Source organism: Solanum lycopersicum, chromosome 7 (assembly GCF_036512215.1).
Source record: "Solanum lycopersicum chromosome 7, SLM_r2.1".
Taxonomy (NCBI): Eukaryota; Viridiplantae; Streptophyta; class Magnoliopsida; order Solanales; family Solanaceae; genus Solanum; species Solanum lycopersicum.
Genome location: NC_090806.1, coordinates 23,157,890 through 23,178,847, shown reverse-complemented (window position 1 = coordinate 23,178,847; position 20,958 = coordinate 23,157,890).

The window sequence follows — 20,958 nt, the reverse complement described above, 5'->3', positions numbered from 1 at the left end:
TCTGAACTTTCCACCCTCCTTATTCTCAAAATTAACTGCTTTGTGTGACAACACTTTAGTGATGAGAAATGGCCCTGTCCACTTGGACTTAATTTTGCCTGGAAACAAGTGTAGCCTAGAGTTTAATAGAACCATCAAATCACAAACCGCAAATTCTAACTTCCCAATCCTTTTATTATGGTATTTCTTCATTTTCTCTTTGTAGATAACTGAACTTTCATGGGCTCTGAGCCGAAACTCATCAAGCTCATTCAACCCATTTAGTTTTTGTTCCGCCACATCATTTCAATCAATCTTCAATTTTTTCATTGCCCACGTTGCTTTATGCTCTAACTTGACCGGCAAATGACAAGCCTTACCATATATAAGTTGGTATGGTGACATACGAATGAGAGTCTTATAGGCAGTCTAGTACGCCCAAAGAGCATCATCAAGCCTCCTTAACCAATCCGTTCTATTAGCATTGACCATTTTTGCCAAAATTTTCTTGATCTCTCGATTGGACACCTTAACTTTCCCTCTAGTTTGTGTATGATAAGGCGTAGCCACATTATCACGCCCCATATTTGTTGAGTAGCCCTTTGATTAAGTTATTACAAAAGTGAGAGCCACCATCACTAATAATGGCCCTAGTTGTGCCAAATGTGGAGAAGATATTCTTTTTCAAGAACATGGTGAAATATTTTCCTTCATTGTTAGCAAGCGATATAGCCTCCACCCATTTTAACACTTAGTCAACTGCCACAAATATATACTTCATCCTGTGAGAACTCACAAAAAGGACCATAAAATTAATGACTCATACATCAAATAACATAGTTTCAAGAATAGGACTTAAAGGGAGCTCTTGCCTCTTTGAGATTCCTCCATATGGTTGGAACCAATCACATGATTTGGAAAACTCGTGAATTTCTTTGTGAATGGTTGGCCAATAGTACCCACACTGAAAAGTCTTATGCATAGTTCAAATACCACTATGGTGCCCACCCCCAAGCCAAGAGTGACATGCCTCCAAAATTGTTAACATCTCAACTTTAGGTACACAACAACGAATAATGTTATCGGCACATTGCCGGTATAAGTAAGACTCATATCGAAGAACTTTTTTCACATCATACATGAACTTCTTCCTCTGATGAAAAGACAAGTCCCATGGAACTATATCACTAGCCAGATAATTCGCAAATGGAATCAAATCTTGAGAAGCGGCCAATACATGTTCTTCATGGAATGCATCTTCAATTTCAGCCTTGTCTCATTGCACGCATAGATACATCCTCTAACCTAGACAAGTGATCGACAACTTAGTTCTCAGTCCCCTTTCTGTCTTTTACCTCAAAGTCAAACTCTTGTAGTAATCACACTTATCTAATCAACCTTGGTTTCGCATCCTTCTTCGCCATCACATACTTCAACATGTAGTGGTCTGTATGCACAATGACCCTCGTGCCAAGCACATAGGAGAAATTTAGTTAATAGCGAACACCTCCACAAGAAAATCTTGTTCGGTTACTTTATAGTTCTTTTGAGCTTCATTTAAGGCCTTACTGGCATCGTAAATGAGATGAAGGATTTTGCCACTTCTGTATCACAATACCACACAAATAGCAATCCCACTAGAATCACACATCACCTCAAATGGTTTACTCCAATATGGGGAAATAATAATGGGTGCGGACACCAACTTCTCCTTCAACTCTCCAGACACTTTCAAACATGATTAATCAAAATAGAACTTACTTTCCATCTTGATTACTTTGCAAAAAGGATGTACAATTGTTGAAAAATCATTGGTAAAGCTCCCGTGAAAACCCACATGTCCAAGATAACTCTAAATTAACCTTTATCCCTTTCTCCGAGATGAGATGGCTCAACATTATACCTTCTTTCACCATGAAGTGTCATTTCTCTCAATTAATCACTAGATTACAATCCTTACACCTTTTTAGCACCTCACCCATATTGATCAAACACCGATCAAAGGATTCTCCAACCACGGAGAAGTCATCCATGAACACCTCAATAGTGTCTTCAACCATATAGGAGAATATAAACATCATACATGCTGGAATGTGAATGTCCCATGAGGGAAAGTAAAAGTAGTCTTATCTTGATCCTTAGGGGTAATAGTGATTTGATTGTACCTCAAATAGACATCAAGAAAACACTACCACCCTTTTCTTGCTAGTTTATCTAACATCTTATTCATAAAGGGCATGGGTAAATGATCCTTCTCAGTCAACGTATTCAACTTGTTGTAATCCATACAAACTCTTCATCTGGTCACTAGCCACATTGGAACTAGCTCATTCCTCTCATTGGACCCCACTGTTAACCCACCCTTTTTAGGCACGCACTGAATCGGGCATAGCAAAAAACTATATTCAATAGGATAAATGACTCCGTCATCCAACAACTTGATGATATACCTTATCACTACCTCTTGCGTAAGTGGATTCAAGCTTCTTTAGTGCTCAATACTTGGTTAATGATCAGGCATTAGTTGGATTTTTTGTGAACAAAATACCGGGGGGAATCCCAATAATGTCCGCAATAGTCCACCCAATGGCTCATTTGAGCCACTTCAAAACTTACACCAAACACTCTACTTGTAGCCCTTTCTAATCCGCTGCAATTATAATCGATAAAGTGTCATCTCTACCAAAGAACACATATCTCATATAAGGTGGTAGAGCCTTAAGCTCTAATTTCTAATCCTCCTCAGCAGATGTTTTCCCGGGTGGAGAATCGCCATGCTTCATATCTTACTCTAATTTCTTTGATTTGACCGATATTCATTTCGTTCAAGTGCATCAACTAGATACCCATAATAATTAAAGTCAACTCTCTCGAATTCATAATCGCTACCTCTAGTGGCTCAATGCCTAGTCACTCTTCAATTTATACCTCAAATACACGCTTAAACTTGTCGTATATAGAAGATACCGTTTGGAGCTCACCACTCTGTTTCATGGACCTACATATGTTGTAAGTTACTTCTTCATTATTCAATCTAAACTTCATCTGCCCCGTTTCCATATCATCCAATGCATACCTAGTGGCAAGAAATGACCTCCCTAGAATAATGGGAACCTCAAAATCCACTTCATAGTCAAGAATAATAAAATCGACCAGAAATATAAATGACTGGACTCTAACAAGCACATAATGGAGTATACCAAAGCCCTTTTTACTTTTCGATTGTCCATCAGTTGCCATATCGTAGTAGGCTTTGGGTCACCCAAGCCTAAATTATTATAAAAGGCAAGAGTCATGAGGGTTTATGCTTGTACCAAGATCACATTGTGCTTTAGCAAAGTGTAGCAACCTTATTATACATGGAATGATTAAAGCGTCAGGATCTTCCTTTTTCTGCACAAGAGACCTTGTAGCTATAGTACTGCAATGATACATTCTGTCATAATCCTCAAAATTCGCTGATCTGCTCTTTGTCACTATATACTTTATAAACTTAGCATAACTGGGCATTTGTTCCAAAGCATCTACCAAAGGGACATTGATGGACTGTTGTTTAACATAGTGATAAATCGCCGATATTTATCATACTCATTGGTGGTGAAGGTCTAGGAACGGGGACCACTTTTTGACATACCTCTACTTCTATCACTATGGTTTCCACCAACTCTCCACTAGTATCTACAACCTCTTTGTCTTTTATCATATTATATTTTACAACATATGACCTAGATGGATCAATGGTTTCGTTTCCCCTTCTTGTAGTGACCTCGATGCAATGCCCATCATTTTTAGGATTTTTTTTGTGGTACTAGTAAGTGTGCCAAGTTGGCATGGATTCACAGTAGTAGACAATTGAGCCATCTGTAACTCAAGATTCTTAATCAAAACCGAATGTGCATCCACCTTTACGAAATATTAGCTAAATGATGTCTGCTATCCTTGGCATGCTCATCACTAGTGTAAAAACTCCTCATCATCTTTTGTAGAATATCTTTAACTCGCGCCATACTACCTCCACCGATCCTAAGAGCAACTTTCTGATTTCGTGGGTGAATATAGGGCACACTTCGATCATCCATATTACCATAGTTACCCTGGTTGGAGTTGTTGTCGCGGTTGTATTTTCTATCTCAAACATCTTGACCCTCATGTTGTAGTTAGCATAGTTTCAACCTTGATTTCCTTACCTAGGTGCTAATTATGCTGGTTAGATCCTTGGGAATTTGGTTGGAAAACCCCCGTCTGCTAATTCACTATATATATATCTTCTTTATAATAGTATTCATCAATCGGCGTTGATAGTTTAGTCATGTAATTCACCATATTTACCTTTTCTGCAGCTCACTCACATGTTTCAAAACCAAACATAGCTCAGTTCTCGAGTGTGCCAACAATTCACGCATCTCATATTCTGTTTCCCAGTGTCTGGCTGTCTAGTGCTTCAAGCCTTGTTATTCCGAGATATGTTTTCAAACTTCTCTGCAATCTATGCATATGTGCACTCTCCGTAGGAACCCCTCGCAATAGTGTCGAGTACTATTTTATTGTTATCATCTTGACCCTGATAGAAGTACTATTTCAACGACTCATCACCAATGCGATGGTTTGGGAAGCCTCTCACAAATGAAGTAAATCTTTCCCAAGAGATACGCATTGACTCTCCAAGTAGTGCCACAAAGTTGTTCACTTTATCTTTCTTGTGAGTTTCTTGGACACACGGTAATAGTTTGATAATAACACATCTCTCAACTGATTCCAAGTATAAATGTAGTTGTAGGGAAGCTCAGCAAACCATACGGAGGCATTTATCGTCAGTGATAAAGAAAACACTCGCAACTTGATGTAATTCATATCCAAGTCTGGCCAACCCACACAACTCCTACACACAGAGCTATGTTTGTTATACGAGTAAGAGGGTCCAGTGAGGGTAGTCCCAAGAATAAACCCCTTGAAGTAAGCATCTGCATCAAACAAGTAGCCACCACGAAAGTGTACCCAGGTGGCAAAAGGGGAAATACTAGAGATCCATTAGAGTCAGCAATGTTAACATTGCCCATATAGTAATCGTGAGGTTGTGGAGGTGGGGGCTGCATCCTCAAATCATTTGTCAATTCATTTTGAACCTTAACTTGATTGTGTGCCTCAATTGATAATAGAGGTTGTCCAATTTCTCCATTACCTGGATTGGCTGGGTTATGTTGATTTTCCATTTTTGTAATGTACTATTAAGTTTCGGACCAAATTGAATGAGGGTTTCTCTTCCGCTTCGTATACCTGGCATACACTAAAGCTTGACCTAAAAGAGATAAAAACAAAAAGAAGAAGTAAAATCAGGAATTTGTTGACTAAATATCAATAACGTATTAAAAGCTAATCTAAAAGCCAGAATTCCCTTCCATCAAGTAGAGAACTTAACTAGTACGTTGGGGTCGATCCGATGAGGAAAATAGTTTAGATATAACTTCAATGGAGAATTACATCAATTTTGCCAAGGTTTTTCCGAAAGCAAGTAATTAAAGGGGCTTTATTGAAACAAGTTTCTCTAATACTTCAAAATTTACAAGTAAGAAAAATTAAAAGTTGATTTTTTATAAAGTTGTGAACTAATTAGGGTATATGTGTTTCCCACAGGTTCATAACGTCGTATCCCTAGCAATAGCAATTATTCCCTAGTATTATACATGTAAAGTGATAAGTTATGTATCTTTAAATAATTGGTCAAGCATCTACAGAATTTCACCCCATACCTTGGTCCATCTTCGTGTGTATAATATACTTACCCTTTCCTTAACTTCATATTAGACATCCTTATTGATGTATGTCTTAGTTATGACTTCGCACCAATCGACACTAGCCTATTATATAGTATCCCACTAAATACGTTAATAATTATTTTCCTATTACTACCTCCTTAGTCCAGCAAGTAGCAACAAGGCTAGTTTTAACACGTCCGCTCATTAAAAAGACTTTTTAACAAAAGAATTATCAATACATGCAAGAAACGCTATGAGAATTGTTTATTTGCTAGGTCTACTTTGTTAATCACCCATGTTTCCCAACACCCTAACTGTGGGCTTAGTTACCCATTCAAGCAATATCACAATTCATAGTTTTGAAAGAACAAATCATGAACTTAATTCAACAATAAGAATGAACATAGAGAATGAACTTCGAATTGCAAGATAAATCTTCAAACCAAATCCGGCAATTGAATTATAGTCAATGTTTGCAAAAACCAATGTCCAAACAAAACTAGAACAATATTAACAATGTCTAACACCAAAACAGGGTTTTAATCCCTATTTATAGAAAATGTTGTCTTAAATTAAAATGAATTAAAGTTTTTCCAAAAATGCGACCCTGATTGACGACCCTTACTGACAAACAGTCGATGGAACAACGGTCCGTCGACTGCCTTTGTCAGTCAAGACTTAATGTACTTTTTCTCTCCTTCAGATGACACCTCTTCTGAATCAATCGACGTACTAACAACACGGTCTATCGATGCTGTGACGATCAGAATCTAGACCTCAGAAGAGAGCGGCGTTCTTGACCCCTCAGAATTCACAGAAAAGGCTACATACGTCATCGTTACATCATCTAGGTTTATTTTAGTGGAAAATTTGAAACTTTATGTTACTTGAAGTATACAAAATTCATAGTAGGATACATTATACTCATATAAGATTTATCTAAATTAGTTCATAATCGTTCACACTAACCATCTAATACCAAGATACTTAGCTGAATGAAATAGTAATATCATAAAACATAAAGTTTCCAGAATGGCACCAATACAATGTCTGAAAAAATTGAGAAAGAAATGCTAGTGGAACATACTCCACTAGCTCAAGCCTACATCTAATCTAGAATATAACAGGCAAGCAGCCTCAAAATCATGAGGGCCTACCATGTCGGAATGAAAGCTCCACATTCGGATAGCTTCACTGTCGTCGCGGAAACTGTAGAGTCCACCTGTATCTGCACCTAAAAGTAAAGAGTTGTATGGTATAAGTAAACACTTGTACTATGTATGGTATATGCAAACACACACCAAGGACATGCTTGATTAAGAAGATATCTCTCCTAACTATATGATTTATAAAATGTCAAGTCAATGGACTTGCCAAAATCGGATTAGAAAACTCATGCTAGGAGAGTAGCATGAATCACCATACGTATCATATTGTAAAAAAAATATAACATATTGCATATAGCACATAACATATTGCACACAACACATAACATATTGGTTATAACACATAACATATTTCGTATCATTCTTTCATATGCCATGAGACCTTGAAATCATGGACTTGACATTAGGTCTTTCAAAATGAGGGCTCAACATATAGGACCTCAACTAGGGAGCCTTCTTTATCAAACACAAATCCTGCTTCATTCATTCATATGAACTTCATTTTCATTTATTCGTAAGTTAGTGTAAACACCACCTATACCTTTGGTATCGTTCGTTCTAGATCACCTTCTTATAATCCTATCCTAACACCTTTGGTATCTTTCTTTTCATTATGTGCATTACTTGAGGCTGGCATCATTTTTTCTTTGGAAACTTTAACCTTAACTGACATACATTATGTGAACATCATAAAATCCAATGTTTAACCCCATATCAGAAAGATGTCAAATCACCGACCAAAGTGAAACAAAACATGCGAGAGTATATAGGGACTTGAACCGTGGTAGAACCCTATAGTGGTAGTATAGGTTCAAATACAAGGAGATTTACGAAGAACCATACCCGTTTGGACGGACAGTCTCATCTTATGGCTTCTAGCGTGAGGCATCATAGCTCATCAGATGATTTCTCATCTCATCATTACGTATTAAGTGTGAATTGTACTTACACTTATATATAGAGTGTGATTGAGACTTGCCTCTTAATTTTCAACACTCTCTTAGGTGAGAAATTTTGGTGCCCTATATTTGGCGTATGTACAACTTGTCTCACTCGCACTAGGCTGATATTGTGATGTCACCCAGTTCTTTTCTCACATCATTTAATTTAATCTTTACTCACCTTTCATTATTTTTTCATCATATAACATATATATGCTATCCTGGAGTTCACATTGAGGGACATTGATTACAGACGTAGATATAGCTTGTCTCACTTGCACTAGCCTATAGTCATGAAGTCATCTTTTCTTTAAATATTAACTATGAAATCATTCATAACACTTTTTTTCGAAGTACGATTGAGATTTGACTTTACATCATTCTACACAACCCTTATGTGAATGTTCATTTCGTAATATGCCAATGCACTTGGCCTTTTTGTATGTTCCAGACTCTTACTTAAACCTCCTAAGTTCATATCATTTCATTACATATATCTTAGGTTCGCTTACTTTTAAAGGTATGCTGTACTTATGGATCCATACGTACAAGCCATGAGGCTTCATTCATAAATCGTCTAAGTGACTTATACTTACCCAAGATTTTGTGGTACAAGACTTATGCATCTTGTTGGTATACCAAGATCTTGATTTTGATCTTTACAAGCAGCATTCATTATTTATTTGTTCACGTAAAACTTATGTTTTAATACAGAATTGGCCAAGGGAACCCGATTTTGAATCCCTTGAGCAACACACAATATTATATTAAACTTGGTACTTGTATTTTTTAGATTCGAGGAGTATAGGGAATCTATGTTGCATGATAGCATGGATCTTTCCAGGCTTAAGGCTCGTGTCCAACAAGTGAAGGAAAATAGGAAGAGGAAGCATACTAGGGCAGGGAACAGGTCAAGGCAAGTTGAGAAGATCTTTTCAAGGAAGAGTAATACTAAAATAAGGGATAAGCCCATGTTAGACAAGGAACTAACCCACCAAGGGGAGTCAACATCATCCAAGGGTCGCTTGATAGGGATTTCAAGCCTAAATATAAGAGAAACAGTGAAGTAGATACACCTCAGGAGAGGCCACCTTGTAGGAAGTGTGGAAAACATCATGGAGGAGAGTGTAGGAGGGGCTCTAACACTTTTTATAGTTCTAGAAAACTAGGTCACATGATGAAGGATTGTTTATATATGAGAGGTCGAGAAAAAGGGAATGATAAAGTTCTTTATTTTTTAAATCCAAAAAGTTCTTCTTACAGTCGAATGTTCCAAGTGAAGAGGTTCCAAGGAGCAACCACTCAAGTCTAGGGGTGTAGGGGAAGACACCTCCGGTGATGTGTCAGGTGCGTAGCCTAAATTAGTTTTTCATGTGTATAGTTTTATGCACTAGTATGAAGTTAATATGTTTGAGTCATCATGTTGGTTGCTAACATATGTGACTTATGTGTTTATTTATGTTTTATACTTTGATGACACTATTTTAGAAAGAAGTTTCCTAGTCTATTAATGTGAAGATTCTAGTAGGTTTCAAGGATGTGCACTAACCTACTAATATGTAAATAAGATATTCACCAATAAAATAAATTGAATAGCTTAGGTATGGATTTTATCCATAAGTGTTATGCTACCATAAACTATAAACCTTAGGTAGTGAGGTTTTAGTTGCCAAATAAGATAGGGTATAAATGTGCAGGGCGTGGACCTACCCAACAAAGACATATAATTTAAAATCTTAAGGCTAACAAGATGTTATCTAAGGGGTTAGATATACTCCTCTTAAGGCTGGTTTTGTTTAAGAAACTCTAAGTTTTAGTGCAATAGTCGACTTGGTATTGTAATTCCAAAATTGTATGTGCAATAATTGCACTATGTGAGTTAAAAATGAACTCATGTTTTCATGTTATGTTGCTATTTTTGTATAGCGTGGATATGATTTTTGTGTTGCATGAGTTGTGAGGTGTAACAAGTAAAATGCAATTGAGAAGGAAGTTCCTCAATCTCAAATATGAAGCTTCATATAAGCTTGCGTAATATGCATTATCCAGAGTAATTGTGGGCAAAAATTCACAAAGAGTAAAGTCCCAAGTATGTTAAAATATTTATGAAAATCACCATATTTATTTTAAAACGATGTGTAGTATCATTCGGGAAGGAATGTTCCTAAAGGGGGGATAATGTAACAACCCTAAAAATGGATATGCTAAGTAATGCTTAATGTGTCTAAAATGCCTACGATTAAACCGGGTTTGCATGGATTGATGCGCGTAGAACCAGATCTCTGAACCCTTGAGAAAGCCAAGCCAACTAACATGGGGAGTTAGTTGATCTAGGAACGGTTGGGTCCATCCATGTAGGGCTTCCGAATATGAAAATTTACTCGGATGAGTCTTTTACTGGACCTAAAAAGGGGAAATCTTATGTTTGGAGGGTCTAGGGGTAAAATGGTCTTTTTAAAGGCTAAGGGTAGTATCGTAATTTCCATAAATATGTAATTATTTACAAATTAATAAGGTGGAGGGGAAATTCGGGTAAAAGGGCCGAAATTTTCCCTTTGAGTGAAATCTTGCTCCACCTGGGTTAGAACCTAGGTGGGAGCAATGATTTAATTTGATTTATATTATTTTGTTAATAAATTAAATTAATTACTATTTAATTAGTGATTTAATTAAAGGAATAAACAGATTTTTAATAATATTATTATTAATAATAATAATAATAATAATAAATAATAATAATAATAATAATAATAATAATGAGGATTCCTAGTTTGACTAAATCTCCACCTTACTCTCCTAATCCTAATCCACTTATTCTCACGTTTTTATCTACCCCTATCCCACTTTCATGCTTATGCGTTCTGTAAAATAAATGAATAGAACATAAATAATAAAGTTCATCAAGAACTTGAACGCTAAAAAACTCAAAAGAAAAGTTAGTCTAAAAACGTAAAGCAAAACAAAGTTCTTTACGGGATTGTGCTTGAAGTTTTGATGGAGAACCTTGGTTTCGTGGGAAATTTGCAGCATTTAAACAATTGTGGAATGACATTAAGGTATGGGTTTCTCTCCTGGACTCCTTTCTCCAAAAGAATTTCCTTTCCACGAATACAACGAATTTTGAAACTAGGGTTAACATGTTCTTGTCGAACTCCTTGTCCCTAGTATACTTTTGATTTCTTTCGGAAATAGGTTAGAGATCATGTTGTTGGTCTGTTTTATGGTAGCTTAAGAAGGAAATGTGATTTTCGTGATAATGTGTTCATGATTATGTGTTTGGAATTGTAAGCATGTTAATTTATGTTGATCGAAAGTATGTGAAAAGTGTTGTTTGTGCAAATGTTTGTGTTAATCATGATGTGTAAAAGTGGTGTAATGTTATGGATTTAATGGTAATTGTTTGCTTAATATAACCATGAAAAATATATACTTAAAGATGCACTAAATGATTCATAAAACGTCCTAAGATCTAATGTACAAATGATGATAACAAAGAGCTGAAAATAGTGAACACATTTCAAGCATTTGGTAGGTTGGTTTCGGCAAATTTAAGTGGTACAAAATGCAATGAAAAATGAATATAAAATAAGTTAGATCACTTATCATTGGACCCAAGACATCATTTCATGAAATCTACAAGAAAAAATCCACAAAAGATTTAGAGGAAAATGGATTGGAAGAGACCAAATTTCCAGCTGGGAGTCTCGGCGAAGGATGAGGAAAATTAGCTATGTTTTTAAAAATTTTCTTAATTGTGAGGTCACTGCGGATTGAATCCATGATCTCACCAAATTAAAATTACATAAAAATTCCATGAGAAAAATGTTAGGAAAGATAGATGTGGTGAGTGGGGATTGAACCCACAACCTCTTGAGTGGATAAGAGAGTTAAAAGAAAAATAAAGGAGAAAATAAATGTGGAGAATTAGGATTGAACCTACAACCTCTTGGATAGGTGAGAAAGTTAAGAGATAAATTAAAAGAAAAATTATGACCTTGTGGGGGATTGAACCCACAACCTCCTTGCCTTAAAACGAAAAAGGAGAGGATAATAAGAAAGAAATATTATGGGGTTGTTAGGAATCGAACTAGGGTCTCCCAAATCTGAAAAATGCAATTATCAAGTATAAAATAAGATTAATTGTTGTTCAAGGTATTAGAAATCGGGCTCCCTTGCCTTATTCCGTATTGACACAAAAGTCATACGTAAACAAATATTTAATGAATTCTGCCTCTAAAGATCAAAATAAATACTTTGGCATATCTACAAGATGCATATGTCTTGTACCACATAATCTTGGGTAAACATGAATGACTTAGACCAACTTTATATGAAGCCTCATGGCTTGTATGTGTGTACTCATTAGTCTAGCACATGTTTAAAAGTAAGTGAGCATAAGATGTATGTGATAAATTGATATGATCCTAGAAGGGTTAAGTAAGAGTGTGAAACCCACTAAATGGCCAAGTGTATTGGCATATGATGAAATGAACATTCACGTGAAGAGGTGACTAATTATGTAAAGTAAATGTGTTAAAGTTAATGAATGAGGTGACAATATGATAAGAGGCTAATGTAAAAGATGAGAGCAATCTCAAATGATCTTAAGTAAATGTTACCAAAACGTACTCACCTATGAGAGTGTAAAGATAATGAAGAGTCCAGTCTCTATGAACACTCTTTTGAATGTATTGAAGTTAATGCATACTTATTGCTAATGATGAGATGAGAAATAATCTAATGAACTATGATGTCCTCATGCTAGAAGCAAGCTTCCATGATGTATGAGTTCAATGTAATGGAACTTTATACTGAGAACCGAAAGGCTAGCTATGAGCGGTGATGCCTTCCTCCGGGAAGGGCGGAGGTTCATGTAACTCTCATGAGGTGATACTGTCCGGCATGCCGAGAATGGATCTCCGTATATCTCCTAGTCTTTGAACCTATACGGCCAATATAGGGATGTAGCAGGGTTTAATTTTTTATATACGCTAGCATGTTTTGGTTCACTTTGGCCGGTGATTCCACCTCTTTTCAATGTGGGAATTACACACTAGATTTTATGATTCTCACATGGTCTATGTTGGTTAAGGTTAAAGTTCCAAAAGAAAGAGTGAGGCCAGCCTCAACTAATGCACATAATGAATGAACGATACCAAAGGTGTTAGAATAAGATAATTCAGAGGTGAACTAGACTTAAGCAATAACACTAGGTTATTCTTGTTCACTGCACAGCGAACCCGATGAGAGTCTTAAACTACATCCTAGGTGTGACTGGGGGCTGGACTAGTATATGAAAGAATGAAAATGAAGTACGCATGAATGAATGAAGCAGACTCTGTATTTGTTAAAGAAGGCTCCCTAGTTTAGGTACCATATGTTGAGACCTCATTTTGGGAAGTCCTAATGTCAAGTCCATGATTCCAAGGTATCACGACATATAAAAGAATGATATGAACTACGTGATATGATATGTGCAATATGTTATGTGATGCTTGTAAAATGATAAGTAGTATGGTGCATGTTACTCTCATGGAATGAATTTCCCAATCCAAATTTGGCAAATCCACTGACTTTCTTAATCCATGTTTTGCAAGTCTACTGACTTAAATTTCCATAATTCATATTTTTAGGAGAGAGCTCTTCATAATCTTGCATGTCCTTGGTGTGTGCTTTCATATACCCATACTTAGTAAAAGTGTGTACTAATACCATACGACTCTATACTTTTAGGTGGAGGCACATGCGGACGCTAGAGCATACGATACGACGTTGTAGCTATCCGGACGTGGAGCATTCATCAGGACTTTGTAGTCCCTTATGCTTTCAAGGACGCTTGCCTAATACATTCTATCTTAGATATAGGTTTGAGTTAGTGGAGTATGTTCCACTAGTGTTTCATTTCCCGTTTCATTTAAGACTTTGTATTTGTGTCGTTTTTGCAATGATACGTTTAATGCAATTATGAGCTGCTTCTTTCATTTAGTTATTTCTATATTAGATGGTTGATTTGTGAATGCCTATGATGTTAAGTATGATATGCTTCACATGAAATAAGAAAACAAAAAGTTCAAATTTTCCGCTAAAATTAACCAAGATGAAGTAACAATGACATAACTAAGAGGTCAACGATGTTGGTCTCATCTGTGGTCTAGATTCTAGTCATGACAAAGTCAGAATACATTTTCACAAAAAGATTACCCTTACATGAACATAACAGTTTTAACATTTACATATACAAAAATACAACATTTATGATACACAAATTTCAGACAGCAGCATAGTTAATTTACAGCACACCCATTCTTAAACAATTAACGTAAAACACTTTTTCGGAATACATATTTCATTCCTTAAATAATTTCCAAATACTAATTCAATACATAATCATAATCGTACCTAATATTAACTACCAGAAGACATACCAACGCATGCTTTGAATCTTTCAAAGGATCGAATGACAGGGGCATGCAACGGGGACAACCTTAGTTTTTCAATTGTGATTAAACTTAAACTTAGGGGTCTCTTGGGAAAGGTTACAAGAGAGAAGATAACTCATACATTAATGTAGTTCAACAATTGTTTCAATGCTTCCTATTCCCACGACACGACTGCCTCACCGTAAATATCCAACACCCAATCCGTCGAGAAGAATGTTATTGATTTTCGTTTTTATCTTAGCTTTTCATTTGAGTTTTTGTATGGAATTTATTCAATAGTAAAGAACTATTATTTTCATCTCTTTTGCTGATGAAAAATTGGAGAATAAGAGTGAGACTCGTGAGAATGAGAGGATTAGGATTAGGAGAGTTAGGTGGAGACTTAGTCAAACTAGGACTCCCAATTATTTATAATTATTATTATTATTATTATTATTATTATTAATAATAATAATAATAATAATAATAATTTTTATAAAAAATATAATTTTCCTTTAATTAAATTAGAAAATTAAATATTAATTAATTTAACTAATTCACTAAATATAATAAATCGATTAAATCATTGCTTCTACCAAGGCTCGAACCTAGCTGGAGCAAGATTTTTCTTAATGGGTCAATTTTGGCCACCTCTAACAAAACTGCCCCTTAACTATATTAATTAATTAATTAATTATCATAATTACAATACTACTCTTATTCTTGAAAATACCATTTTACCCCTAGGCCCTCCAAACTTAAGATTACCCCTTTTTAAGTCTGGTTCAGACTCATCCGGGTAAATCTTCATATTTAAGAGCCCTACAAGGATGGACCCAACCTTCCCTAGCTCAACTAACTCACCAAATTAGTTGGCTTGGCTGTTGTAGAGGTTCAGAGGTCTGGTTCTACACGCATCAATCTGTGTGAAGCCGGTCTAATTGTTCTAGATACATTAAGCATTACTTAGCATAGTCATTTTATGGTTTTTACATTACCCCCCCCCCCTAGGAACATCCGTCCCCCGAATGAAACTATACATAATTTTAAAATAAAAAGGGTGATGTTCGGAAATATGTTAACATATTTGAGACTTTACACTTTGTGAATTTCTATTTCACACTTACTCTGGATAGTGCATATTACTCAAGCTTATCTGAAGCTTCATATTTGAGATTGAGGAACTTCCTTCTCAATCGCACTTAACTTGATGCACCTAACCAATCATGCAACACAAAAAAATCATGTCCACTCTATTCGAAAACAGCAATATGACATGCAAACATGAATTCATTTTAACTCACATAGTGCAATTATTACACATACGATTTTGGATTTACAACACTAAGTCGACTGTTGCACTAAAACATAGAGTTTCTTAAACAAAACCAGCATTAGGAGAAGTGTATCAAACCCCTTAGATAACATCTTGTTGGCCTTAAGATGTGAAATCGTATGGCTTTGTTGGATTGATCCACACCCTTCCCGTTTATACTGTATCTCATTTTGAAACTGAAACCTCACACCCTGGTTTGACAGTCTATGGTAGCATAACACTTATGGAGAAAATCCTACCCAAGCTATTCAATTCTTTTTTTATTGGTGAATATTTGATTTACATATTAGTAGGTTAGTGCACATCCTTAAAACCTACGAGAAGCTTCGCATTAATAGAGAAAGGAACTTCTTTCTAAACTAGTCTCATCAAAGCATACAACATAAATGAACACATAAGTCAGATAAGTCAGCAACCAACATGATGACTCCAACATATTAACTTTATACTAGAGCATAAAACAATACACTTGAAAAACTAATTTAGGCTACGCACCCTAGACATCACCAGTGGTGTCTTCCCCTAAACCCCTACACTTAAGTGCGAAGAATCGTTGCCTCGTAGGAACCTTTTCACTTGGACCATTTGGCTGAACTTTCTCCTTCCCCTTTTCTCGATCTCTCATATATGGATAATCCTTCATCATGTGACCCGATTATCCAGAACTATAACAAGCATTAGCCCCATCATACACTCTGCTCCATGAAGTTTGCCACACTTCCTACAAGGTGGCCTCTCCTGAGGTCTATCTACTTCACTGTTTCTCTTAACTTTGGTCTAGGAATCCCTCACATAGGACCCTTGGATGAAATTGACTCCTGTTGTTTGTAGAGTCCCTTCTTAACCCTGGGCTTATCCCTGATTTCAGTTTTACTCTTCGTAGCAAAATTTTCCTCTGCTTGACTTGACCTATTCCATACCTTAGTGTGCTTCCTCTTTCTGATTTTTTCCCACTTGTTGGACATCTACCAAAAGCCTGGAAAGGTCTATGCTATCATGCAGCATAGCTTCCCCACACTCCTCCCTGATATCCTCAACAATTTTAGATCCTGCGTAAACGGGAGGATTTACCTTCGTGAAGCCACTTAACCTACTAGGCATTGTCCTGTAAGGTGGGTTCTCCCTGGGAACACCTTGTTGCTCCACATGTGCTGTCATAGCTAGAGCTTGTAAAGTGATGGCTTGGGCCATCTCTACAAAGGTTCTACTCATTTCTCCATCTGTCAACCTAGTTGGGTTAATAGTCATCTCCATTCCAGCAGCTAGAGCCTGGGGAGTAACTTAATTGCCCCCAGCAGCTGCTTTTCATCTTCTCAGACCAGTGTTCCTCCATGTGTTCATTTTCTGGAAAATTAGAATTGATGTTGTGTACGCGCTCATAACACCAAGGAATCTGTCATTAGGGAAGGCACGATAAGATAAGATGAAGGGAACTTTTCCTATGCATCAAGCAGTCTTTAATTCAGGATAGTGGTGCACTTCACTACCATGACTTAGAAATTACTCGATGTGGTTGATATGAACTTATTATCCTCATTATTTAACCTGGATGTGATACAGACTTTGTCAAGACCGAAATCTAGCCCCCATACGAGACCGGCGTCGTTGATCTATCAGAGGTCGCAAACAAGACTACATACGTCATCGTTACATCATCTAGGTTAATTTTAGAGGAAAATTTGAAACTTTTAGTTACTTGAAGTATCCATAGATTTCATAGTAGGATACATTAGAATTACATAAGATTTATCTACATCAATTCATAATTTTTCAAATCAACCATCTAATTCCAAGATACTCAACTAAATTAAATAGTCATATTATAAAATATAAAGTTGCCAAAATGGCACAAATACAATGTCTAAAAATAATTGAGAAAGTAACGCTAGTGGAACATACTCAACTATCTCAAGCCTACATCCAACATAGAATATAATGGGAAAGCGCCCTCCAAAGCATGAGGGCCTACCATGTCCAGATGAATGCTCCACGTTCGGATAGCTTCATCGTTGTCTCGTAAATGCTAGCATGCACCTGTGCCTGCACCTAAAAGTAAAGAGTTGTATGAGATTAGTACACACTTGCACTAAGTATGGGTATATGAAAACACACACCAAGGACATGCATTATTAAGAAGATCTCTCTCCTAATGATATGAATTATGGAATGTGAAGTCAATGGACTTGCAAGAATCGGATTACGAAAGTCATGTTATGAGAGTAACATGCATCACTAGACGTATCATATTGCACACAACACGTAATATATTGCATATAGAACATATCATATTGCACAAAACACATAACATATTTCTTGTAGCACATAACATATTTCATATCATTCATTCATATGCCATGGGACCTTGGAATCATGGACTTGACATTAGGACTTCCCAAAATGAGGGCTCAACATATGGGACCTCAACTAGGGATCCTTCTTTAGCAAACACAAAGTCTACTTCATTCATTCATACGTACTTAATTTCATTCATTCGTAAGATAGTGTAAACACCAGCCATACCTACAATGTAGTTTGAGACTTTCATCGGGTTCGCTATGCCATGACCAAGAATGACCTAGTTTCAGTACTTAAATCTACCTCACCTCTAGATTATCCTATCCTAACAACTTTGGTATTGTTCATTTCATTATGTGCATTACTTGCACTAGCCTCATGTTGTGCTTCCACCATATTCTTTTTAACATATTTTCATTTCATCTTTACTCACCTTTCGTTATTTCTTCATCGTGTAACATACATTGTTGTCTTGGAGTTCACATTGAGGGACATTGATTCTAGACGTAGATACAGATTGTCTCACTGTCACTAGCCTGTAGTTATGAAGTCATTCTTAACACTTTCTTTTGTAGTGTGATTGAGATTTGACTTTACATTATTTTACACTCCTTTACGGGAATGTTCATTTCGTCATATGCCAATGCACTTGGGCTTTTTGTATATTTCACACTCTTACTTAAACCTCCTAGGTTCACATCATTCCATTACATACATCTTAGGTTCTCTTATTTTGAAATGTACACTGAACTTATTGATTCATACATACAAGCCATGAGGCTTCATTCATAATTCATCTAAGTGACTCATACTTACAAAAGATTATGTGGTACAAGACTTATGCATCTTCTTTGTATGCCAAAATATTTATTTCGATGTGTTGAGAAAGCATTCATTATTTATTTTTTCACGTATGACTTATATGTCAGTACAAAATTGGGAAAGGGAATCCCCATCAACCCCATAATATTTTCTTTCATTTCCCTCATCTCTTTCTCATTTAAAGCAAAGAGGTTGTGGATCTATCCCCAACTAGCTCATTTCCTAAAATATTTTCCTTCTTTTCCATCCCCTCTTTCTCGTTTAAGGCAAAGAGGTTGTGGGATCAATCCCCCACAAGCTCATTCATTTTCTCATAATTTTCTCTTAACTTTCTCACTTGTCAAAGAGGTTGTGGGTTCAATTCCCACTCTTCACATTTATTTTTCTCCTTTATTAGTCTTCTAACTCTCTCATATATTCAAGAGGTTGTGGGCTCCATCCCCACTCTCCATATTTATTTTCTCCTAAATCTCTCATCTATTAAAAAGGTTGTGAGTTCAATCCCCACTCACCAAATTTATTTTTCTCCTAACTCTCTCATCTATTAAAGAGGTTTTGGGTTCAATCCCGACTCTCCATATTTATTATTTCTTTAATTTTTCTCATTCATTTTTTTTGTGTAATTTGCACTTGGTGAGGTCTTGGGTTCAATTCCCAATGACCTAACTATTTTTAAAATTTTTAAAACATAGCTTACTTTTCAAGTATTTGGCCAAGACCAACATTTCCAGCAAGCTAGAATTTCGGTCTCTTTCGATCCATCTTTCTCTCAAGTTTTAATTTTTATTCTTGGAGTAATTCGAGTGACATTTTTCCAGAAACATTACCCTTATATGAACATCACACTTTCAACATTTACATATATGAAAACACAACATTTATAACACACAAATTTAAGCCAACATCATAGTTAATTTACAGCACACCCATGCTCAAACAATTTACGTAAAACACTTTTACGGAATGTATATTTCATTCCTTGTATAATTTACAAATACACATTCAATACATAATCCAAAAAAGACCTAAAATTATCTACCAGAAGACATACCAACGCATGCTTTGAATCATTCAAAGGATCTAATGATAGGGGCATGCAATGGGGACAACCTAAGTTTTTCAATTTCGATTAAAGTAAACCTTAAGGGTCTCTTGGGAAAGGGGAAAGGAGAGAACAAAACCGATACCCTAATGTTGTTCAACACTTGTTTCAATGCTGCCTATTCCCACGACACCACTGTCTCACCACAAAATTCAAAAACTTAATCTTGAGAAGAATGTGGTTGATTTTCGTTTTTAGCTTAGCTTTTCTTTGGAGTTTTGGTGTGTAAGTTCTTCAAGAGTGAAGAACTAGTATTTTCAGTTCTTTTTCTTATTAAAAACGTGAGTATGAGAGTGAGAGACGTGAGAATGAGAGGATTAGGACTAGGAGAGTTAGGTGGACAGTTAGTCAAACAAGGACTCCCCATTATTTATTATTCTTATTATTGTTATTATTTTTATTACTTTTATTATTATTATTATTATTTTATTTGAATTAAATATGCATATTAAATATTAATTAATTTAACTGATTCACTTATTACAAAAAATCAATTAAATCATTGCTTCTACCAAGGCTCGAATCCTTGTGGAGCAAGATTTTGCTTAAAGGGTCAATTTCGGCCAATTCTACCCAAATTTTTCCTTACCAATTATTAATTAACTAATTAATTAATTAGGGTAATTAAAATACTACCATTAGCCTTGAAAAGACCATTTCACCCCTAGACCCTTCAAACTGAATATTACCCCTTTTTAAGTCCGATGAAGACTCATCTGGGTAAATCTTCATATTCGGGTGCCCTACATGGTTGGAGCCAGCCTTTCCTAGCTCAACTAACTCACCAAGTTAGTTGTCTTGGTTGTTGCATAGGTTCAAAGGTCTGGTTCTAAACACATCAATACGTGTAAAGTCGGTCTAATAGTAGACATTCTAGATACATTAAACATTACTTAGCATAGTCATTTTACGGTTGTTACAGATGCGCCTACGGTCCGTCAATCCCCCTCGTTTCTACATCCTTAGAATTTCTAAAACTTCGTCTACTGGAACTATCTTTATCAAATCAACAGTCTACCAGTCAGGTCGATCGATCAATCAATGAAATGTTGGTCCCTTCTGTAGTTTAACACTTGGTTAGATTTCTCCAAGTTTCTCCATCAGTCTTAATTGCAATTGACAGTCACCACCTATGGACCGTCAAT